The sequence below is a fragment of the Cupressus sempervirens genome, chromosome 2 (assembly GCF_028749045.1).
Source record: "Cupressus sempervirens isolate cs-2001-9-10 chromosome 2, ASM2874904v1, whole genome shotgun sequence".
NCBI classification, from domain to species: Eukaryota; Viridiplantae; Streptophyta; class Pinopsida; order Cupressales; family Cupressaceae; genus Cupressus; species Cupressus sempervirens.
This window is the reverse complement of record NC_143119.1, coordinates 725,656,733-725,682,809: the sequence shown is the minus strand read 5'-3', so window position 1 is coordinate 725,682,809 and position 26,077 is coordinate 725,656,733. Positions and strand designations below refer to the sequence as shown.

The window sequence follows — 26,077 nt, the reverse complement described above, 5'->3', positions numbered from 1 at the left end:
AGAGACAAAGGAATAAAAAAGAAAAACCTTACTTTTATCAATAGGACTGATCTAAGGTTTAGGGAAAATATTGAAACTTTAATTATCCGAAGATATGGGCATCATTTGAGGCTTGCAAATGGGATTAATAATATTTTTTTTGCATTCATCTCAATTAGAACTAGGATTTTCAAAACCAAGGAAAGATCCAAAACAATTGCTAATACTAGCTAAAATATCCCATTTAACAAGTTCATTTGACAAATGCCCCAGAATGAACTAGTTAGGATAAGCCCTTGACTTGAAGGAAAGGGGATTGAATCTAGGAAATGATTTGAAAAATTAGAATGCATATCCATTGAACATTAATTTATAGTCTAAAAGAAAATTCCTTTTAAGGGAAACAAAATGAAATTCTAACATAATATATGCTTTGCTAAGAAGCAAAATACCCATCTGGCCCAAAAATGAAGAACTTCACAATTTTTTCAATCCTTTCATGTCGAGGCCACACCACATCACAAATACCTTATGAAATTTTGAAGGTGGTTGCAAAGAAAATGAGTCTAATTAAGAATTTAATTTCAGTCTCCTCCTAGATGGACTAGGGTTAAGAGAAGAAGGGAATTCATGTGAAGGAGGAAAGCCATTTTGGGTGAAGGTTGAAACACCTGAGAAACTGAGAGGGACCTTGTTGACTCTTGAACCAAAGGAAGGAGTCGAAGACGATAATGGATTCTCCCATATCTCAGTGACCCTATTTGGGAGATTAGGGTTCAAAGGAACTAGGGGAGTCGGGTGCAGAGGAGATTGCTGACCATGAGGCCAAATTCAATTCCTATTTTTTGATATGTAACTAATTTTCATTAAAGGAGGGTTGTGCTTTCTATCAAACATGCCTCGCGAAGGATTTTGGTTTGGTATCAAGGGTCAAAATCTGGTTTTTGACTAGGCTTTTCTTCTTTGGGTTTTCCTAATTACCAAATTTCAATCTCATGTGGGATCATCTAGTGCTGGACATAATTTAGTGGGTGAGAATTTGAAGATCCTCATGATCCATCAAAGGAAGGAGACTGCGTCAATGGAGGAGAAGAGACTACATTATAATAAATATTATTTAACTATAAAGCTTTTAATGAAAAAAAGAATATTAAATTAGATCATCGAATTTGTAAATACGTGAGCATTGGTTATTTGGAAGGATTTGCATGATGATGTTACAAAGACACAAGGAAGGATATGGAAGGAATAAAGGTAGGGAAGTACTAAGCTTTGAAAAGATTGTTGAATGATTTTTGATGTCTACTTATCTAAAATAATGAAGTTAAGAGCTAACAAGACGTGAATAATTATTGAAACAAAGTAATGGAGGGATTTTTGTTAAAGAGAAATGCAAATTGAGGTTCTCTTCTACATTAAAAGTTGGATTAATCATAGTGGTGTTTAATGGGAACTTGTCGACCCAAAATTATGAAGATGTTGGAATTCAATAAGGCTCATGCTTGCCTTAATCTATTATTTTAATTTTCGAGCTCTCACTCTAAAGCCCAACCATGTATAATGGTTCATGTTGCATTAGGAATAGAAACAATAACAAATTTTTTAAAATGATTAAGGTGTGGGTTCTACAAAGAAGAAATATGATGCATAATATGACAAACAATAAAAGAAATAAAAATAAGAATTTGTGTTAGTGAAGCTTTTTCATTTTAACAAAAATCAAAGGCACGATGTCAATATTTTTTACTCTTATTATAATTTGATAGAAAAATAATATTTATATTTATATTTAGTAATTAAATTATGAATAATATAAATATCAAAAATATCATCTATTAATTGTAATATTTTTAAAGGTATAATTAATTTTATCTATTTTGTGGTTATGCATTGTTAAAATGAAGAAAAAAAATCATTAACACACATTCTTTCTTTTATTTCTTTTATTATTAGTCATATTATGTGTTGGAATTCCTCTTTCAGGACCCACACCTTAATCATTTAAAAAAAATTGTGGTAGTTTCTATTCCACATGCAACATGAACAATTATACGCACCTAGGCTTAAGAGTGAGAACTAGACAAGTGAAATAACAAAATAAGACAATTGAGAACCTTGTTGAATTCCAACATATTCATAATTTCTAGCTGACAAGTTCCCATTAAACACCACTATGATTACTCCAGCCTTTCAAGTCGAAGAGCAACCTCAATTTGCATTTCTTATGAATAGAAATCCCTACATTACTTTGTTTCAATAATTAGTTGCATCTTGCTAGCCCTTATCTTCATTATCATTCAGATAAGTAGACATAAAAGATACTTCAACAACCTCTTCAGAATTTAGGACTTCCCTACCTTTATTCCTTCCATATCCTTCCTTGTGCCTTTGTAACATCATCGTGCAAATCCTTCCAAACAACCTAGGTTCATGCATTTACAAATTCAATGATCTAATTTAATATTGTTTTTTTAGTTAGTAGCTTTATAGTTAAATTATATTCATTCTAAGATAGTCTCTTCTCCTTCTCCTCCCACTCGGTCTCCTTCCTTTAATGGATCATGAGGATCTTCAAATTTTCCCCAAATAAGTTTCATCTCATACTAGATGATCTCATAGGAGATTGAAATTTGGTAATTGGGAAAGCTCAAAACCCTAATGCCAAACTAGAATCCTTCACGAGGAAGGTTTAATAGAAAGCATAACCCCACTTTGATGACAACTGGTTCAATATCAAAAAGATAGGAATCCTCCCTAACCTCATGGTAAGAAACCTTTTCTGCACCTGACTCCCGCAATTCCTTTGAACCCTAATCCCTTGCATAGGGTCAGTGGGGATATGGGCATTTCCATTATCCTCTTCCACTCCTTCCTTTTCTTCAAGACTCAAAAGGGTCCCTCTCAGTTCTTCAATTGTTTCCTACTTGGCCAAAAATGCCCCCCCTCCTCCATAGGAATGTCCTTCTTCTCTTAACCCTAGCTTGTCTAGGAGGAGGATGGAATCAAGTTCTCAGTCGACCTTATTTTCTTCACAGCTACCTTCAGTGTTTCACATAGTGTTTGTAATGTGGTGCAACCCTGACATGGAAGGATTGACAAAATGGTTCCGGAGGGTGATCCCACAATAATGGGTTCCACTTTTTGACCAATTTTGACACTGAAATTAATATTTTTGCAACAAACGTCACGTTCAAGTGACTATATCTCCAAAACTATAAATAATTTCAAGGTGACATGAACTAACAATTTTGAGTACTCTGTTCCTACTTTGTAACCATATTTTTTAATCTTAAAAAATAAATTATTTATGTCAATTTTTTTAATCTCCTCCGAAAAGTGGTACATAATAAAATTCAATATTTTAAAAAGTGACAGTCTGTTTGACACACATAACTTTTTTTCTAGAAATGATAATGAAGTAATTCTTTTGACGTTAGATTTGTAACATCAATATCCAGAGGATGCATTTGGTTTGATTTATTTTGGTTGAATATTGTATAGTTTATGAAGTTTTGAAGTGACATGAACCGTAATTTAGACATACGTTCCGTTTGAAACAGATAATTTGAAGTCAATTTATCATAAACTATTTTTCTTTTTTGGATAGAAAGGTATCTCAATAAGCTAGTTCCTCCATATTTTTCAAAAAAAATTTGACCTAGTTTACTAATTTTCCCGAGGTGTCAAAGTCGGTTGATGTTTAATCGGTAATGAATCTATAATGAGTTAAACTCACATTTGAAAGCCTTAATGATTAAAATATGTATTAAAATTATAGTCGTTAGAAAGCTTGCCCTGAGCAGCACATTTTGGCATTTTTTATTTTACAGTAGGAGATCATTTATCTGCAATTATGGGTGTCGAAAGAGCAAAAAAAAATTAAAAGAAAAAAGGGCCCAAAAAATGTAATTTTGTATGTTCGCGTGAACATTATGTTTGGGCGAACATATGTTCGTGCGAACATACTTGTCATGTTTACGCAAACATATTCATCATGTATGTTCGCGCGAACATACGAAATATGTTCGCGCAAACATAATAAGTATGTTCACGTGAACGTATGGTAAACTCAATTTCCCATTTTGCAATTTTTTTCATTTTTGTTCGTCCCATTAAAGTGGAACTCATTATTGTGGGTTCACCCTGGAGTTCTTCATTTTTGTGTTAGGTAAGTATTTTACTTCTCAAAAAGGTATTTATCATGTTAGAATGTCATCATATTTCTTTTAAGAGTATTTATTTCAAACTGTAAATTAATGTTCAATGAAAACACATTCTACTTTTTGGAATGGTTTTCCAATGTCAATCCCCTTTCCTTCAAGCCAATGGCTTATCCTAATTGGTCTAGTCTAGAGCATTTGTTGGATGAGCTTGTTAAGTTGGATATTTTAGCTAGTATTGGTAATTTTTTTGGATCTTTCCTTGGTTACAAAATGTATAGTTCTAATTCAGATGAATGCAAAATTTCAATTATTATTAATCCCATTTGCAAGCCTTAAAGGATGTCCATATCTTTGGATAATTGTAGTTTTGATATTTTCCCTAAACCCTATATCGACCCTATTGATTACAATGTCTTCAAATGAGAACAAAGAGAAAGAATACCTCATCAACAGTACGATTCCTCAATAGGGAGAGAGGACTTGGGAGGGCATACCCTTCCAAACAAATTGGAAATAACATGCATAACATTCCACCTTGCTAGTACAAATGCCTCATTACAAGGACGTGCATTGGCATACCCATCCTTACATCAAGAAGAAAGACAATCAAGTTATGTCCCCTAGATAATACAAATGCCTCATAATAGGAGGAATTGGGAGGACATACCCTTCCTTACAAAATAAGAGTAGAATAATCACATAACTTGAGAATGACAAGAATACTTAAAACTAAATAATATCCCAGATCATCAATGTTGCCAATGATAGGTCTTGTCAATGAGGGACCAAATCTTGACTTACCACTATCATTTGGAAGGTGATAACCAACACTTGATGCCATCAAGGAGAACCTACAACCACAAAAGAATCCTACCATCCCAAGGTTGAAGAAACTAAAGAAAATCTATGGATTGAGGGAAAAAAAAAATTCCTCTCAACCAAAGATGACAATGAGCATAGGGAAACTAAACATATCATTCCTCAATCATAAAGGAGAACAAAAAACTACATCTGTCCAAAGATCATAGTACGCCCAAAAATCCTTTATCTAATAATCATTGAAGATAGAGAGAAAATTATCATGCTTCACTAATTGCAAAATAAGGGGCTAAGATTCTCTTCTTTGAAATTGGGAAATCATTGAAAAAAGTAGAATCTAAATCCATTGAACATTAATTTACAGTCTAGAAGAAATACTCTTTAAGGGAAATATGACGACATTCTAACATAATAAATGCCTCGTCGAGAAGTAAAATACTTACTTGACCCACAAATGAAGAACTCCACCATTCTATCAATCCTTCCATGTCAGGACCGCACCACATTTCAAACACCCTATAAAACTCTTGAGGTAGTTGTGAAGAAAATGAGGCCAACTGAGAATTCAATTCCATCCTCCTTCTCCTAGACGAGTTAGGGTTAAGAGAAGAAGGGCATTCCTGTGGAGGAGGGGAACAATTTTTGGCCTTGAAGGAAACACCTAAGAAACTAAGAGGAACATTGTTGACTCCTGAAGCAAAGGAAGGATTAGAAGAGGATAACGGAATCACCCATACCCTAGCGACCCTGTGTGGGAGATAAGAGCTCAAAGAAACTAGTGGAGTTGAGTGCAGAGGAGATCACTTACCATGAGATCGAGACAGATTCCTATTTTTTGATATTGAACTAGTTGCCATCAAAGTGGGGTTATGCTTTCTCTTGAACTTACCTCGTGAAGGATTCTAGTTCAGCATTAGGGCTCTTAATATGGCTTATGGCAAGGTTTTTCTTCTTTAGGCTTTCCCAATTACCAAATCCTAATCTTCTGTGAGATCATCTAGTATGAGATGAAACTTAGCATGGGAGAATTTGAAGATCCTCATGATCCATTAAGGGAAGGAGACTACATTATAATGAATATTATTTAACTATAAAACTTGGAAACTACCACAAAAAAATTAAAATGATAAAGGTGTAGATCCTGAAGAAATTCCATGCATAATATGACTAACAATGAAAGAAATAAAAATAAGAATGTGTATTAATGAAGATTTTTCGTTTTAGCAAAAATCAAAAGCACTACATCAAGATTTTTAACACTTATAATACTTTAATAAAAATATATTTTCTAATTTATATTTAATAATTAAAGTATGATTAATATAAATATTGAAAATACCATCTATTAATTGTATTAATTTTCAAATATATAATTAATCCTATCTATTTTATGATTATGGATTTTATTTTGTAAAAAAATTCAACATAAGTCCAATTCAATCTAGAAGTACAAAAACTTTACAACTTTTAACTTTTTTACAACTCAAATACGAAAACTAAAAAATAAATAGTAGTATATGAATTGCACAAATCTATTAACATTAATATAATTAAATTTCAATATTCTTTCATTCATAATACATCATAAAATATAGAATATAGAATCAATTTATATAGAAAGAAATGAGTAATTTCCTTATGTTAGTATTAATTTTTACTCTTAATTAATTCGACAGGCTTTTCACTGTGGGCATATGCCCACAGAGGGAAAATTGTCCCATGCCGCCTATTTGTCTTATGTCGTTCAATGCCTCTGCCTCTTTGAATAGTAGTAACTGGCATAGAATTGATTATCTTACTTGATCGCAGGAACTCTTTTCATTGCCCAGTAGTGATTCTTTAAACCTGGTTTGAAATAAGAGCAGAGGAACTCTGGCTAATATATCGACGTAGATTTGCGGATATATTTGAGATGCATATGCCATCCTTTGTTATAACCATCGTGTTTGTGTTTTAGAATGTTACGCAATGTTTTGAAGGATAGTCTTAAAATTTTCAACATACATATTGTATAAGCAACCACAATTGGAGTTTCAGATACCAGTAACCACACTAAATTCTCACTGGTGTTTGTAGATAATTTCAAAAAAGAGGCATTGCATTCCCCTATATAATATCATGTTCCATATAGAAACTCAGGATGTAAGACACTGAGGTACCCGAGGGCCTTGATTTGGTGGGTTGAGAGGCACAATCCCCAACCGTTTTTAGAGGAAACATCTTGATCCCTCATCCGTTTACCGAAATCAAAGCCTTTGAGACCACACAAAAATTTATGTCTCATGATGTCATCATAATTATATCCATTTTTTTTTATGGAGATTCAGCATTTTTGCTTAGTTTCTTTGGTTAAGCATTAAGGACTGAGGGGTATTCATTTTGCCAAATTCGTCCGGAGCACGATCCCGGCCTCATCCTTTTTTGATGTCGGAGGCCTTGCACTCAGCAAGACTTGATCCCTGATGGATTCTTTGTGAATCTTTCAACTTCACCAATTTCTCTACTATAAAATACAAACAATTTCAGTATACTTGACCAAAACTCCACTGACAATGAGGTTGAAGAATCCGACCAGTCTAATGACTAGGGCTATGAAGCATTTATAACCTTTTTAATGTTTGCAGAGGCATAGGGGTAGGGGCACATCCCCTTGGGACACTTTTTCTATGGCATACATCCATTTGGCTTCATGCGTGTCAGAAATAGAACATATGTAGGAAACAAATTCACAATCTGATATAAACTTGTGAGACTATCTTATTGTCATCAGTCAAAAATTTGCATGACCTATATCAGGCACAAGAAAATTGAAAACTATGCTTTTACTCAGACACAAGATGTCTAAATGAATATATTCCACTAGTAACTTCCACTTGAGGCTAGGATTTTAGTGCAGGCATCAAGGTTATCGACACAATTGTTTCAGTAGTCAGAAATCAAATAGAGAAGTTGGAGAAAATACTAACGGCGTTTTGATGGTTACAGACAAGGGGGCAGGCTCTAAGATACTAATACAGTGAGAATCTACAGGGAAAAGAAAAGTTACAAAAATTAAATATGCTATCCTGGATGAAATGAACATTGAAATGACAATTTCAGTTAGTACTAAAGCACATGCTGATAGCCATAGCAACAGTGATCATATTTTCCTTTCATGTAATTATGGCCCTCTTTAATATGAGGAAAAGCATACTTGCCTAAGAGTGAAAAAACATAGGAAATCATAGTGATGTCTTCATAAGTTCATCACAATAGCCATTCAAATTCATTGCATCCTCTTTACCATTGAATGAAAAATCATACTTGCCTAAGAGGAAAATAAATACCAATCTTCTCGGCTGGCAAAGCTGACAATATTTAAATTTGAGAATAATCAAAGGTATGCTACTATAAGGCACAAATGGCTACACTAGCGTTCTAAATAAATTAAAATAACAATGTTTCCACCAACGAAATTCAATTATCCATCACAGGAGCCCAATTTAACATTTCATTGACTTGAAGTTGTTCTAATGGGTATGTCAAAATCATTTGGTAAGATCAACAAATCACTTCATATTTGATAATTTCTTATACCCAATTTCATGTCTGAGTAAGCATATATTCTTTGATATCTGGCAGGGAACTACTCATTTATATGCATATTTCATAAAGAAAGAGGACAAAACACCCTATACTTATCATGTCTCCTTACTGACGATTCATATTTCTTCATAGATGGTCTAAGTGGACGATAATTTTAACAAGTTCTACTTTACAAATTGGATGCTATATTTGCGGTAAGAATATTATGCTTCACAATATGCATAATTTTATCGAGAATAGTTATCTACATTACTTTGTTTTCAACTTTGATTTCATATTTTGCTGATACTTCTTACTATCTCAAATAAATTTATTTATGTTTAATTTAAACATTCCCTAAAGCCCACCCTTGTTTTGATTCATGGCTTTAGATCCAACGCAATCTGGCAGTGGTATTTACAGATCTGGCCCTGACTGTAGGATTTCAATGTCAATGTGTCTGACCTTGCTTTCTTTGAGAAGTCCTATTTCACAAGGGTTGAAAGGACATAGTTTTTTGAGGCAGCATCTGTCATAAAGCTTTTGAAGCGAGTGTGAGAAGGTTTCATTTGGGTGGGATTAGCTATGGTGGGGTTGTGGTGTACAGGATGACTCATTTGTTCCTTGAATCTATGGAGAAAGTTGTTATTATCAGTTTTGTTGTGTGCATGGTGTATCAGGACAAGGGTGAACTTTTTAAGAACAACGATTCTCTGGTTGTGGAAGACATTCTTCTGCCAATAAAAATGGTTTCCTCTTTCATTCTTCAGGACTTTATAAATGTGGGTCATATGCATATTCCTTCTTTGCCATCTCTTCTTTTAAAAATGTTTTATTATTGTTTGAAGTTCAGCCATCAAGCAAATTATTCAATTTGCAAAGTTTTTTTTCCAAATGTTTGAACATTTATACAATTTGTTTGGTCCTTTTTTGTATCCTTATCATAAGCCGGTCTTACAGATTGCCCATGTCAGTTTGCACTGCATTATTATCTTTATGCAACACACTTTATTAAAAATGAACTTTTACAATTGATTATGGCTGTCTCATTTAACCCAAATTTGGAAGCCTTTTATGGTTATCATGCATGGAATCCTTGATTTCTATATTTTAATTTATTTTTTATCTTGTGTGTGGTTAAACAGGTAAAACTACAGAACAATTTTCATTAAATTTAAATTTAATAACCATGCAATTGTGTGGGATGTTACATTAAATATAACAAGAGCTCTGATAGAGCTTTAGTCCCTGCCCTATGTAATTTATAATGAAATTAGAGTAAATTATCTATAAATTGCACTAAAACAACACTTAAAATTTTTGATATTTGTTACTTGTTTGTTATGAATAATGTCAAATTAATTTTAAAATTATATATGGTATTATAATTATTCTATGTGAAAAATTATTTTTAATTTTAGTAAGCTAATTTTGGTGACACAAAGTTTTCCTTTTTATAGAGGCTAACATGAGTTACTTATACAATATAATAAAATTTATTTATTCTTCAAGTTTAGAATGATTAAAATGTATGTGTGATAATACAAATAATATATGTCATTAAGCTAACTCAAAAAAGCTCAAACAAAAACCTCTATCTTCACAAGAAATCTAGTTGGGAATTTCAAAGTTTGTCCTACGAATTGAATCTCCCTAATTTTGCTGATGTGAGAGGCCGATATAAGGACTTCTTTGCCCTACAAATTGAATACCCGTCTGTACTGATCTACTACTCTCCCTAATTAAGGACTGACAATTAATTCATAATTATCTTTGTACTTTTTTATGTTATTTTTGTACTAAAAATTTAAATTAAACCCCACTAAAATTGGCTACAGCTAATTAAAAATTAGCAATTATTCTTTATGAATTCATTTTATAAATAATCTTCAACCAAACTTTAGACTTTTAAAGTGTTTTTCTATACAAATTAATTAAAATGGTGCAGTGAAAACATTAGTTCCCTGCTTATAAGACAGGGACTAACAATAAATTAATTGTTAGTTTTTCAGAAGTTATTCATGTAGTTATATTACATATGGAAATTATATAGAGCCCACATATCTCAATGTAAGTGCATAAAATGACATTGAGAATGAGCCAGTAGAGGAGAGGACCCAATAGTGGTGAGGGCTAACTTCGTCAACATGTAGCTACTACATGGGATGTCGTAAGATCTTTTTTTTTTTTTGAAATATAAAATGGACATTGAACTACCTATAACTAAGGTTTGAAGGTGTGACTCATCACACAACTCATTAAAATAGTGCACCTAATGAAATGTGTCTAAAAATGACTTTTTGAACGTTCGACCAAAGGTTAATCTAAAAATATCTACTAATTGAATTTAAAATTATCATTTGTTGTTAATAAAGTATTGTATAACTATATGAAATGTAACATATATGCAATTTAAATGGACCAAATAGTTATTATTAATCATAAATATTTGTTATATATAACACAAAAGGACAAATACTTCAACATAAAAAAGTTATTTGTTGTTATAAAAATAACACATTATTATATAAAATACAACCTCTATCCAACACATAGGGACCAATAGTTGGACACTAATTTTTTTTTTGACAATCTCACACATTTCATGAGAAAATACAAGGCATTTATTGATATTCACCTTTTATATTTGTGATGATACATATTATTGATATGGTTTACTTCATGCATGTACATTGCTGCCCCAATAGTAGTACACACAAGAATAGTATGTGTACACTAAGATATCAATGTTTATTTAAGTGAGCATATTATGTTTTGAGTGACATACATATATTAGATAGCTATGATATTTTGTTTGAGACAAAAACAAATTTATTTCACTCATTAATGAATTCATTTATTTATTTTTTCTATAACATTTATAAGTTTTCATGTGTTCAAGAATTGGTGTATTTTTTATCAACACTTAGTTTTTTTATATTTACAAATAGATCAATTAATTACAATATATAGTAAAAATGTGTTGGAAGATTGGAATCTATGTTCACCATAGGGTGATCCACTATTGGACCCCGCTCCACTATTGGATCCTCTCCCCTAATGCTTTTGAATTCCGTTTTCATCATTTCCATTGAGCAATAGAATTTGCACCCTGTACGGTAATTCTTTTAATTAAGCTATAACATTCGCACCCTGTACGGTAATTCTTTTAATTAAGCTATAACATTCGCACCCTGAATAAATAGAAAGTTTGACTTGTATGCATAATATTTTATTTTTAAAATGTTAAATGGAGATATTATTACATATTGAGAAATTAAAAATCTTTACCAAAACCATTTTAGGGATAACAATTATTAGAAAATTTTAAGTGTAATAATTTAATAATAATGGTATGGATTTTTAATAAAATACTTATTTGATAAATTATGATAAAATATATTAATTATTTGTGATGTTGTGGATGAATTTTTTTTAATTTGTGAATTTTTACTTTAAAATAATTCAATAGATTACCTTTCTAGTTGTTTTTAATTTGTTTATGTAGAGAATTTACATTATATTGTTATTTCATGTATTTTTATTTATGATTTAAAAAATGATCAAATTTAGTCATATTAGTTTTTCTACATGCTAATGATCTTTTTCTATTATATATTATATAATAGTAATCTTTTCATTGATTATTTAACAATTGTCAAACTAGTAAACAAGTTTGTCCTTTGAAAAAATAATAATAATAATGACTTAGCATGCCTGAAAAGAAGAAACAAACATACTAATAGTTGGATGAGTTATCATTGATTGATAACCATCCTCTAAATTGAGAGGTATGACTCCTTCTGATAAAGATTTACAATGAATTAGATGAAGATTTTTTAACATTCATTCACAAACATGAAACAAATGTGGTTGCTAGATTTACAAATCAGAACAAAGAGAGAGATCAACAAATAGCCAGACAACCATTTATTCAATCCTTCTTTACATTGTAGAGAAAATGAAGAAAATATTATTTATTCTACAAACTATAACTGACCACGAGAATGTATCCAAAACACGAAAGACAAGACCACACGATCAATATCAATCCATGAAAGATATATTATGACCACAAATCTAATAATATCACATTCTCTCTGTTCTAAATACATAACAAAAGAAACCACATTGTCATCTGATCGCATTGGTAGGTATATGCCACAATCTCGGACCAATCTAGTTGTGGATGCATCACATCCAAATTAGGTCCCATTGTGTAAGCTATAACACACATAATGACCTAGTTGATTCACTAGGCCCCCTTAAGCCAAACATGTATCCTAATTACCCTATTTGTACCTATAAATGTACCAAAAGGGGTCCCTATGTGGAGAAACCTAAAATAGGACATGGATTATTACCCAATGAAACCTATTACATCCTACAAAGACCCATTAGGACCCATTATGTAGGCTATATCACACATAATAACCTAGTTGACTCACTAGGTCCCCTTAAGCTAAACATGTATCCTAATTACCATATTTTCACATGTATTAAATTATACTGCAACTCGGTAATAACTAAGTTTAATCGATAATAACAGGAAGTCTATTGGTAGTCAGTAATGCAAGGAACATAAAGTGATAAGTTTGGTAAGTACTAAGTTGGATGTTTACACCGAGTGTTTATTATTAAAGCTTATATTATATTATTGATGTTGGAATGTTTCAAAGGGTTGTGTGATAACTAGTTCTAATTGATTCACCCCCACCCCTCGCTTAGTTATCCAACAAATACAAAAAAATTGACCAAGTTGGAAAGCTAGTGATTTTAATCAAAACTAAATATGTGGGTTAAAAAGACTAATCAAAATGGGCCAATAAATCACAATGAGCTTATCACAAATAAACAACAGGTCTAATTAAATTTGTTTCTAGTTTATGAAGGGTTGGGACTCTATGGGGAACCGATGCAGAGGTGCTCTACTAGATGAAATGTGAATTCTAATGAGAGATATGAGTGTTAAGGTAGAATGAATTGCTCAAAGTTGGCACCAATGATGAAAAATTGGAGTGGGAGACTGGAGAAGGGAGATGAGCGAATGCGTGGTTTACGAGCTATGCCTTATGTTAAAAATTGCAATAAATGTTAAAAATTGCAATAGAAACATTTGTTGACCTTATGGTCAAATCATTGTCTATTAGTGACTTAACACTTAGTTGGTTACATTGCTACTGAGCTCTACAGTTTCTATCAAGCCTATCGTACTGCTAGCAGTGTTAATCAAGTGTTTTAGTTGCTACTGAGCTAATCAACCATATTACAGTTCATGTCGAGCTTCATAGTCTCTACCGAGCATCTGAGACAGAATAGAGTGCTTTCTGAGTTTTACAATGTCTACCAAGCTTCTAAGCCAAAGTGTAGTGTTACTCGAGCGTAGCAGAGGCTACTAAGCTCTTTAGTATAAGGGATGAAAGATACAATGTTAATCGAGCTCTGCACTGTCACCCAAGCATATCAATGTCCATCAAGCTTGCAGTGTTCACGAAGTGAATGAAGATAGTGTTGATTGAGCCATGTAGTGTCAACCAAGTAGTTTAGTATCTATTGAGTTCTTCAGTACTCACCGAGTCATTCAGTGCTGACCGAGTTCCGAGTATCTATTAGTTTTTCTACATGCTTATGATCTTTTTCTATTACATATTATATAATAGTAATCTTTCTATTGATTATTTAACAATTGTCAAACCGGTAAACAAGTTTGTCATTCGAAAAAAGAAGAAAATAATGACTCAATATGCTCGAAAAGAAGAACAAAATGTACTAATAGTCAAATGAGTTATCATTGATTGATAATCATCCTCTGAATTGAGAGGCACTACTCCCTCATAAAGATTTACAATGAATTAGATGAAGATTTTCTAACATTCATTCATAAACATGAAACGAATGTGGTTGCTAGATTTACAAATCAGAACAAAGAGAGAAAGATTAGCAAATAGCCGGACGTCCATTTATTCAATCCTTCTTTACATTGCAAAGAAAATGAAGAAAATATTATTTATTCTACAAACTATAACTAGCCACAAGAACGGATCCAAAACACGAAAGACATGACCATGTGATAATATCAATCCAAGAAAGATATATTCTAACCACACATCTGATAATATCACATTCCCTCTCTTCTAAATACATAACAAAAGAAACCACACAATTGCTCTGTCTCTGTAATTACAATCCACTTTTGCAGAAAACAAATAATCTTCCCCTATTTCCCTGATACAACAAAATATCTCCTTCCCGCAACCGAAAGACTTGTGAAAAGGAAAAAAAAACTGAACTTTTGTTATTAGTCACTTATTTAATAGTTAGCTCACCTCATAATAATTCAATTATCATCATAACTGATTCTCGATATTCTATAAAGTTTCTATAAAAACCTTTAGGAATAGCCCCTTAATATTTCGGTTATGAGCGCCCGTTATATGATAATGTTACTCAACTTATTAGAAGGCACCTATAGACACTTTACAATGATGGAAATCCTCTCAAACTCATGGATGGTTGACGCTTGGATTGTTATTTGTCATGGTCAACAATTTAATTTGACATGTGTGCTGGCCTTTGTAAGCATGGGTGCAACTTATATGCACCTCTTTTTGAATGTATTTCACTTATATGTAAAAGACTTAAGACTAACACTAGTCTAAGTGCATTTATAGCCACTACCCTATTTATATGTCTTCACCCAATTCAACTAACAATATCATAACCGATAAAAATTTTGATTCCACATTGAAATTGTATGCAAAGTGCCCATCCTTCTCAGTATACCTTCAAATTGCATGTAGAAGACGATCTACCCCCACTGTCTGATGTGTGATCAGGGTATTCCAAACATGGAGACATGAATAAGCTTTCAAATTCGATCATAGAGAAAGGCACATAATGACGTTGGAGTCGGGCATGTCTAGGTTCCCTACATCCAATCTTCTGGTTCATCTTATAAGGAAAGATGACCCGATGCTTTGAAACATTCGTCAGATATTGCAACCATTATAGCTTCTGTCCATTTTCAGGCATTTTGTCAAACGGTTCCATGCGGTTTCTGTACCTTTGCACTTAACATGGTGACAAGAAAATCGATGATTGAGGTCACAACCTGTGAAAACAAAGTTCCACCTTGAGTATGAATTCAATTCACATTTTCCTCAACAGCCTAGCAATCTATATAGGGAAGTTCGACACTAAGTTTGTGAAGCATTTTTGTTCCTTGAGACTGCCCCCGAATGTGACCCCTTGCATCTGGCATTACTCAAGTGAAGTCCCGCCTTGCAATCTCTGTGATCATGAATGAAAAAAAAAACTTCATCCTATCTCTAGCGTAACCCGATACTCGGAGATATTCAAATCAGGACAGGTTAATTTCCTTTCAAAATGTACCGAAGATAAAATAAACTCTCACATTTTTTTTCAGATTCACAAAAATCTAAATTTTTTTCATTTTTTTTTGTAGTTTTCGAGTATAAATTATGCAGATCATAAAGATTAAATGTGGAAATTTTCAGAAAAATTCATGATATTTTCGATTGTTAAAAATTGGTCAACTGTACAGTTTGGATGGAAGATAGCCGAAGCCGAATCCATTAGAATCATGGGGAAGTCGACCAATAGAGTTATCAAACCGGAGTACCCGTATGTAGTGGAGACCACATCCACCGTTCGTGCACTAGATGATACTATAAAAAGCTTTGATTTCCTATGGACTCTTTCCCCTGTTAAGCGGAGCATATCACCATATATGTTTGCTTGGTGTTATGAGCGGCGTGTATAACTCGCATGCCCTTCACTTGGAAACTTGCCTCTTACTACCAAGGCATTTTGTCAAACAGTTCGCGTGCATTACCCATGTTCTGTCATCGGCATGATTTGACGACACCCACGCATATTTCCTTCCGTCGTAGATCCTACTCTTCATTGACCAAATCATGTATCGAGTGAATTCGATGAAGCTGTGCCACGCAGTTGATCGTCATGACAAGCGGGCATTCTGTCAAACAGTTTGCGCGCGTTCTTCATGCTTTGGCTCGGACTTCTTTGTTTTCTACCTGTGAACATTGTCAAGCATTGCACAAGAAATCTCCTATTATTGTATAGGGTTACACGAGCTCAATTCTTACGCAACGAGAATTAGCGCTCCAACATTAAAGAAACTCCAACTTTTACCTGTCCAAGGTCACTGCAGAACCACGACATAAACCCTATCAAGGAAGCATAATTTTCCAAAGTTAAATAATCAACTTGGAATTATCTAGTCATGGGACTTATGAGCCACTGTGTACCATTCCATGGGAAGTAGTGTCACCAGTTTCATTGAACTATCCATAAATCTACTGAATCAATCAGATTTCTCAAAATGTAGGAGGCCGCCAATTATGTTAGATGAACGAGTGAAGGTGAATTGTCTCCATTCAGTTATGCTCGGTAGCTTCTTGTTCATGAATATGATATGAAATGGTATAGATGATAATATCCTCTTACCCAATAATTAGCATGTTGATGCCCATCTCATCAAAATTATCATTTGAAGAAATCATTAGCATTGCAAGTGGCATCCAACTCCAAAATCATTACATCCTCTTATAATAACATTAGCCATATATATTGTTGAGCTTGTGATTTTGAATTATTCACACTAAGACTCATTTCTCAAATCTGAACATTGAAACTCTAATTTTTATTCTATACCTTTGAATTGAGGGAACCTGAACAAATGGAACTGCATGACAATCAGCTTTTGAACTCTAACCTTGAGTGACTCTTGAATTATGAGCCCAATTCGAACTTTGAACCGGGACTCTGAATCATGTGAACCTTACTTGAATCTACACTTGAAAATCTAAATTGTGCTTCTGAAATTTCGCACTTTGGCCTAAGCTTTGAACTTTGAGATTTGAGATTCGAGTTCAAGTTCAATACAACTGAGAACCTTGATTCTCTTTATATCAAACTTTACAAAGGTATCGTTAGTTGCAAAATCCACATGAAAATGAAATGATTTGAGAACTTCTTTATATGAGACCAATTTTCAAAGTTTGAAACTTGGGTGTTGAAGGCAGGCTAACATTACGATATCAACATTTATTTCACTAGAGTGATAAAAATTTGAATTTCACTTCTATACTAATTTTAATATAGATTACAAATGAATTATTGATTTGATGGTGTACTTTTTATTTCTACAAATTTAATGAAACATGTTGTTTCAATCTCTCTCACACATGTAGCATATACAAAACACATTCTCTAATATCAATAATTAACTTTTTTTGGGCACATTTACATACTTGACAATCAAACCATACTATTGTAGTTCCTCTAGTTACAATTCAATGTTAATATACGACCATAAACTATATTACTATAGCCCATATACAAAGATAAAGGAACCAAGGTAGGGGATTTTCACTAGTCAATTGATCTACTAGAAGGACTATGAGCATCTACGATGATAAGGAGAAGAGGGGGGAAAAGGACGGAAAAACAAAGTGCAAAAAGAACTTCAAGAAAAAGAAGCATAAGTAGAAGGAAAAGGATAAAGGAGGAGGAGGAGGAGAAAAAGGCGAAGAGTGGACAAAGAACAAAAAAGGATCAAGAGAAAAAGAAGATGAATCAAAAATAGAAGTTCATAAAATGAGCATAGAGCCAGGAGAAGGAGAAGACAATGGAGGAGGGAAAAGAGAAGGAGAAGCAACAATAGAAAGAGAAAAAGAAGAAATAAGTGTGGTAGAAATAGGAGGAGAAAACTGTTTTTTTTTCCCCTCTCCCTTCAACCTCTTAATACATTAAACAATTTATGCCTATTTTTTGGCTTAATCATTGTACCTCTTGTAGGTACAGGTGCTAGTTATTAACTCCTATTTACAAATCGAGAAAGAAATAAATTTGAGTTCATATTCGAAACAAATTGAGGATTGAATTCAAAATAAATGCGACATATGCCCGTTGCTTGCAACTTTCCTTGAATTGTGTAACAATTAAGATTTCTCAATTGAGGAAATGATTCTAAGGCTTGCCCTGAAAAATTCTTACTGCTTGTTGACAGCTGCTAATGAAAACATGAGCTAATACTTGAAAAATAACTTCAATAAATGAGATTTTTTACACCAAAAATGAAGTAGATAGGAGCTAATGAAAATAAGATTGAAAATTCTTCATTCATTTAGAGCTAATCTCTTATTTAAAATATTTAACTTGAACTTATATAGAAAAAGTGGAAAGATATTATCACAGGGTTTAGATGTGCAGATATAGTTTTTCTGAATGTGTACACAAAGATGTCAATTTAAAAATTATTGAACTTTTGATGATGTGTATGTATTGAGAATAAGTTCATCATTCATGTTTTTGAGGATTACATCATTGTGGAAGAACTTATATCTTAGACCATCAAATGAGTGGACAGTTAGATAGGCTAATACAAGCAACTATTTACCATGTGAACTATGGGGTGTCAATAAAGGAGATTGCTTCCAATCCTTTTAGTTTTCCAAATGGATGGTGAAGGGTATTTACTATGGATGATATATTTTTTCAAGGCCTAAAATTAACTATGTGCAATGTTTTATATCTTTTAGGTAAAACTTAAGACCTATAATACAATAGTTGAGGGCTTGTCCTAAGCATAATTTTTGCCTTGTATTTTCATAGCTTAGTAAAACAAGGTTATATTTTGGATAGATTGAAGCTTATTTGTTGGCCTTTTTTTTGTGGAATATGAATGTTATATTACATATTAGATTGAGATTCACATAATTATCATTATCACAATGACACGTTTTAAGGTTCATTCATGTGACACTGCAAAGTTTTAAATTAGAAAAAGTATGGAGATAGTAAAAATTAATGTAACCAAAATTTTGAGGTTCTTGTGGGCTACTTATTTTACTGAACAAAAGTAATAACAACAAATCTTTTAAAGTTTCAAAATTATTTCTCTTTATATGGCCTTATAAAGGAATTCAATGTTTTTAAAATTTTATTATTTTTTAACTACAAAAACCATCACTTTTCTAATTAAGATTTTTTAATTTCCTCAATTTTCCTTATCATCTACTTAATTAAAATTGCCCTTGATAATTTAAGATGCATTCCTTCAACAAATCTGATTATCTACTTCTTACTATTGAAATAAGATATGTGCTAGTGAGACACTAAAATGTACACCATTTGGAATAATCACCAAGATAATATTGAATAAGGAGAAAATTCTTCATCCCATATCTTGCATTTCCATTTAATAAAAAGAGTATAATAAGCTCCAATATCCCTTCTTATGTGAGTGTATTTGGATAGGACAAATTCAAGATCCAAATTTGGAGTATCGAAATTAGACTTATCTTCGCAATAAAGAAAGAGTTTAACATCTTTAATTTCCCTTACATACCTTTTAATAGCAACTTTTATGTCATGAAATTCATCTTTGTATTGTCCCCTACACATAAAATAATTAGATTTGGATAACTTCTTTGGACTTCTATATCAAATTTGTAAAAAGATGATGAAGAAAATCAGGTAAACAAAAATAATCACCAAATCACACCAAAATAAAATTAGTACAATTGATTTAGAATGTTTAGTGCATCGGTGTTGTCATGGGTTATATAATATCATTACAACAAAATACATTTGGTAACAACCATATGCATCCATTGCAAATATACTCAAGCAAAACTCCAAAATTGTAGCTCAAACTCATAGAAAAAAAAACACTATTTTCATAAAACTCTTCAAACTTCTCATGAAATGTTGTTATAAACAAAATACATGTAAATGCCCTTCAACAACAGTAAAGTCGAAACCTCAAGGCCATTGGTCATTCATGCTAACTAAGAAATTATAAAATATAAGATACTATAAAAAGTAGAACTATCCTACAACACACAAATTAAGCAATAACACAAGTTCACACAATGGTAATATCAAAGTGAGACTAAACCACTATGAACCTCTAAAATCCATCCTAGTCAAGCCCAAAAGTCTCAAACTCTCATCCTTGAGCCTCCTCCACAAGTTTTCCAACCTTAAAAGAAATTTTTTTTTTATAATAATATGTGAATGATCAAAATGGAAGCCAATATCACATTAATATCAAAATGACATTTCAAACGTAGATTTGCACACCTAATCCCACACTTAAGGGATAAAATGCATCATATTCTAAGAATGAAACCCCCACCATTTTCCCTTCACCTCCTAACACTTCCCTTTGCAAGTTGCCACATGACGAGGTCAGCTTGTGTTTCCAAAAGCCACATAACATCCTAAAAAGATGTGTTGGTTTCAAACACCACAATTGAGATTTTCTTCAAAATTTGAACATTCTTTTATGAATAAATAATAGCTCTAACTTTACTCAATATCAAAATAGATGTGATTTTCTTGGCATTTGCTTCTAATTGACTATTTTTGGTTATAGCATTCTAGGTAACAATCTTCACATATTTTTAAAACTAGTATAAATATCTTTAATAAATCTATCTAAAGAAATGTCAAGAAATATCAATTATAAAATACTTTAAATTTAATTTACTACACTAAAAAATGTTTATATTTATTTTTTGGCATTGTCTTAATTTATTTTGTTTTTATTTATAAAAATTTTGATTATTATATCTCCAAATTTTGTAATTTTAGTATATATTAAATGATTTTTAAAAGTATATTATGCTAATAATAAATATAGGAATTTTGACATGTAGATGGTTGTCAAATCTAACCTATAAAGATAATTATTAACATTAACACCCTCATGATATCATGCTCCACCCATTCTACCATTATAGAATGTCTCTCGACATTAATCATAGAAATAGGAGGATATTATTAAATTAAAGACATCTTAAAGAAATTAATAATTTTATCATCCTTAGTCTCTTCCCACATCTAATTCTAAAGGAAAAATAAAATAAAATATATATTCTTCGAGAATATAAACACCATAACTTATTGTTGTATTCAAGAAAATTCTTCACAAAGATAAATTTTAGTTTCTAAAAAATAGTCCATACTCAAAGTAATCTCTTCTTTAACCTAATTTTTAGTTTTATCCTCTTTTCAATATTTCTTTTCATTCATGGATGTATCATTGGTCTCCCTATTACACCCCACTTAAATAAACATTAAATAAACATTGATAATTATCCCCCAAAAGGGTAAATTTATAATACCTACCCTTTGCTATCATTGTGGATTTTGTTGGAAATTATCCTTATCTATCTAATTGATGAAGAAGATTTTAAGTTGTTCATAACAAAAGTATCTAGAGGAAAGGTTGACTTATGAAGAGGAAACTATAAATGGATACATAATTAGTTGGACTTTGACAAGATAAAGTGATTGTTTAAAGCATGCTACAAGTGGAGAAGACAATAATGCTCGAGCCTTGAAGGTGTGATCAAAGATAGATCAAATGCATAGGCTTGACCAAGCAACAGAGTAGAAGTTAATAGAAATTGAAGTGTATGATGAGTGATGCTAGTGTCGAGCGAGTGCCAAAACAAGCCGAGCAACATTAGTGTTGACCAAGCATCAATATCAACCGAGTGACAGTTTATGTGCCAAGAAGAAATTTAGTAGCAACCAAGTAACCCAATGATAATCAAGTGTCAGAACACAGTGTTGGCCACAAAACAACATTTTAATTATTTGTGAGAAATCGTAACTTCCAGCCGACTAAGTTGATTCCTTGGAATATGGAAAGCATGTTGAAAGTAAAGATCAATGAGTTAGATCATTTAATACCAGAAGAGGATTAGGTAAATGATCTAAGGAATAGATTCCAAGAGAATTTTCTAGAAAAGAAGAGGATAATCAAGATGATGATCAAATACATTGTATGTGATAGATCTAATTGTAAACCCTAACATCTATGATGATGTTAAAATGGCACAAGATTATAATTATCTATTTAAGGAGGTACAAGGGTGAACTTTCAATATGTTCCACAAAGAGTTGTTGAAAGTTGGAGAACTTTCTGATGTTATTGACTGGCAAATCTAAGCAGAAAGCTCAGAAGATTTGAGAAGAGGTGAAGAGTGATTGCTTCAAGAGTTGTCAAGCGAATCAGAGACTGAGATGACAACGGAGGCCAGACAGTTAATCATCTTATGAGAAGAATAGAGATTGTACATGCAAAGTGAGTTGTACTTAACAAATCAAAACCTTCTATTACTTTCTAACCATTGTAAATAGTATTTTAAATCCTTTAATCAAGGTTGACCTAACAGTCATGTGTAAATCCTTTAGCAGGGTGACATTGTAATAGAATGTGATTAAATCATTTAACAAGATCACATTTGATGGTGTGTTTTCTAACCTTGAATAGGGTTGGCTCCCAACACAGCTCACTTCAAAAGAGTGAAACTTAGTGACATGTTGCTGGTGGTTTTCCAAAATTAAGTTTCCACGTTAAATCCTAATATCAAACTTGTGTGGATGTTATTTATGTTAACTAATTAATGTTTATCTACAAGTCTGTTATATTTAGGACAATGGACAACTAGTTGATGTTACTATTAGTTGACTGTAGAGACCGACCTATGGAATGATAAGATTTGAAGTTGATTAAGTGTTTGTTCGTTCAATTGGTACATCTAGACCTTGGATAACTGATTCACCCCCCCCCAACTCTCTCAGTTATTCTAAATATTATAACATATTTCACTATTAAACCACTTCTACATTTGGGCAAGAATTGTGATGGTCACCCATTGCCCAAACAACATAACCACAAATTAGCTCCCATCAAATAGCGTTGGACTTTTGTTGTCACAAATTGCGACAACAAGGGCATATGTCGCAATTGCGACATATAAAACTATCATAACTTGGAAGAAGGAAGGGACAAGAGTTCATGTTGAGGATGTCACAATTGCAACACTAAACCATCAGAATTATGACTTCTTAAGCAATCCATCATCACAATTGTGACGTCCATGCAACACCTGCGTTGTGGGAGCAATGTTGTTCTATCAAGACTAGTTGTCGTAATTGTGACATTCTTACAATAGTTGTGTTGTGCAAGGGACGACTAGCAATCAGAACATTGCATCGCAGTTGCGACGATTAGGTGAATTATTTTTAAAAATGTTGCTTGTAATGCAATTGCTGTTAAGTGAGTCAGTTGCAGTTAATAAGAAGCCTTCCAATCAATTTGGACTATAGTCTAGTTTGGGAGTAGATTGTCCCTGTGAAGTTGCAAATGATGGAGTGTGATAATTATGTTTAACTTGAGAAGAAGACCTCTCCACAATGATGTGAAAATGCAGTTGCCCTACTTTCACCCGTACTTGTTCAAATTGAAAAATTCAAAAGTTGATTTGAGACATCAGATGTATGAGAAAAGAAGAGCGACATACGAGTAGATGTTGTATTATGCTCTCACAAACATAGTACAAACAATCAATGTCATCGCAAACAATGTCAAACAAATTCTCTCCTAAACACCCAAAGACAAGCATGCCTAATGTCATCAGAGCCAAGGTGTTCCATATAAAAATAATTGAACCAGGTATGTTAAGTAATAATATGGTCCTATATTTTTCTCGTGTTTATTTTTATAATATTTTCATATTTTATTGGAAGTTGAGATGTCAAATTCTGTTTAATGGATGACAATCAAATCTACTTCACCTTTATAGGAGGTCATGTCTACTTTCATTTTCCCCATTTTGAGATTCAAGTTTACAAAAGCCTACAAATTTCTTCCTTAATCATCTGACTTTTGATCTCAATTCGTAGATACTGACCTCTATAGCTATGCCAAATGATTCTCTAAAATAGAATTGTTGAAAATGTTTATCATTCATTATAAATCCAAGATAATATTAAGATAATAATTTGACTAAAGTAGTTGACCAAAGGTTTCTATAGATGACTAATTTTCCAACCATTTTCACAAACGCCATTTTATGACAAATCTCTTTTAATTTATATTTTTGTAAATACTTTATTAAATTGAATTGTTTATTTGTATGACTGTCCTAATCGTCAATTTATTTCTATTATATTATAGGTCTTCCACAAAAGCATTCCATCATATGCACATTTTTCTTCAATGGATCTCTAACTTATTCTTAAAGATGTTGACCTATAAGAGAGTCTTCTCAAACCTTTTCTTTTCAAATTTCTGGTTTCTGAAAGGATTATCAGTTGTGTTTTCCATCTAAGTTAAAAGGTCCTTTTGCTATGTTTGAATATCTCATTGTCATATTTATTCTTACTTCAAGGTTTCCTTTCCTTTTGAAACAATTTAGAACAATTTGTCAATGATTCCATTTTTTTGATTGAAATGATCATTATCAGATTAAAAGTTCTAGAATATACTTAAAAAGCATGCAGTCCTTCAACATAATTTGACATCTAAACTTTTGAGAGTATGTAATGACATTTTTTAGATGGCATCAATAAACCATGAAAATTTTATAAAACAAAAACAAAAATAATCGAACATATATTACATAGTATATCTATTGTTACTAGGGTTTTAAAACCATAAGTATCCCCTCTTCACTGAACAATGTGAGAGATTAGCAAAAGGTAAGCTTTGAAATATCATTTATAAATTATTTTGCATTATATAGTATCTAATTCTTTAAAATAATTAAATATTCAAATATTCAAATGCTAAATAATTAAATATCAAATTAATCTAAATAACATTAATCTCTCACATAATTAATTCTATGAGAATTAATTATTATCATAATGTGAAAAGAAATAAATTAGGTGAGTTAACGAGAGTGGATTAAATTTGAAGAGGAATGTAAAATAATTAACTCTTAATAGAATTAATTATTATTGTAATGTGCATAAAGATTTGTGAAATTGAAGTGGGGGATAAGGTAAGGAGACAAAAATGTAAATCGGTTCGATAAGAAGAAGTTGTGGTAGTTAATAACTTCTTGAGGAAAATTATTTAATGGGGGAAAATCTATTGTAACAGAGTTCTTCTTCTCCTTTTTCACATGCATGTGCATTTCGGAAGGAAAGGGAATACATTTTGAAGTTTTCAAATTTGTAATAGAGAAAGAAAGGAAAGGAATTACATTTTAATTGCAAACTTGTTTATGATGCAAGGATAAAATGATCATATGGTTGTTTTGTTTATATATTTGGAATAAAGAGAAATTTACTTTTAGATCTTATGGCTTGAATTTACGTTTCTCCAGTTGGAAATGATCTTGTGGTTATTCCAGTCACATTCAAAATATTATCTTGTTCATTTATCAAGGGTCTTTTGTGTCATGAAATCTTGAGGTTTTGTGCATCATATATGCAATGACTATCAAATCTCCCTTTTTGTTTCTCTAGAAATGGGAAGATTGATTAGATAGCATGTGTGCTATATATTTGAATTTCTTCTTAAGTTATTTAAATCAAGGTTCACATTCATATCATGTTTATGAATAGATGTTAGTGTTCCTTCTTTGCCTTTTGGTTAATGACATATCAGAAAATTATTTATTATAAATAAAAAAGAGGGAGTTGTACCTTCATTTCAAAATTTAGAGAGCACTTGAAAAAATAATTGCAAGTGACTC

General features: G+C 32.1%; 1 long non-coding RNA gene across 1 annotated transcript; it reads right to left on the bottom strand.

Moving 5' to 3' along the window:
• Window positions 1-16,035: 16,035 nt before the first annotated feature.
• Window positions 16,036-17,062, bottom strand: LOC149575435 (uncharacterized). Its single transcript, XR_016359682.1, has 2 exons — window positions 16,701-17,062; window positions 16,036-16,582 (listed from the first exon to the last, which is right to left on the bottom strand). It is a non-coding gene; the product is annotated as an uncharacterized LOC149575435 (long non-coding RNA).
• Between the last annotated feature and the right edge of the window lie 9,015 nt (window positions 17,063-26,077).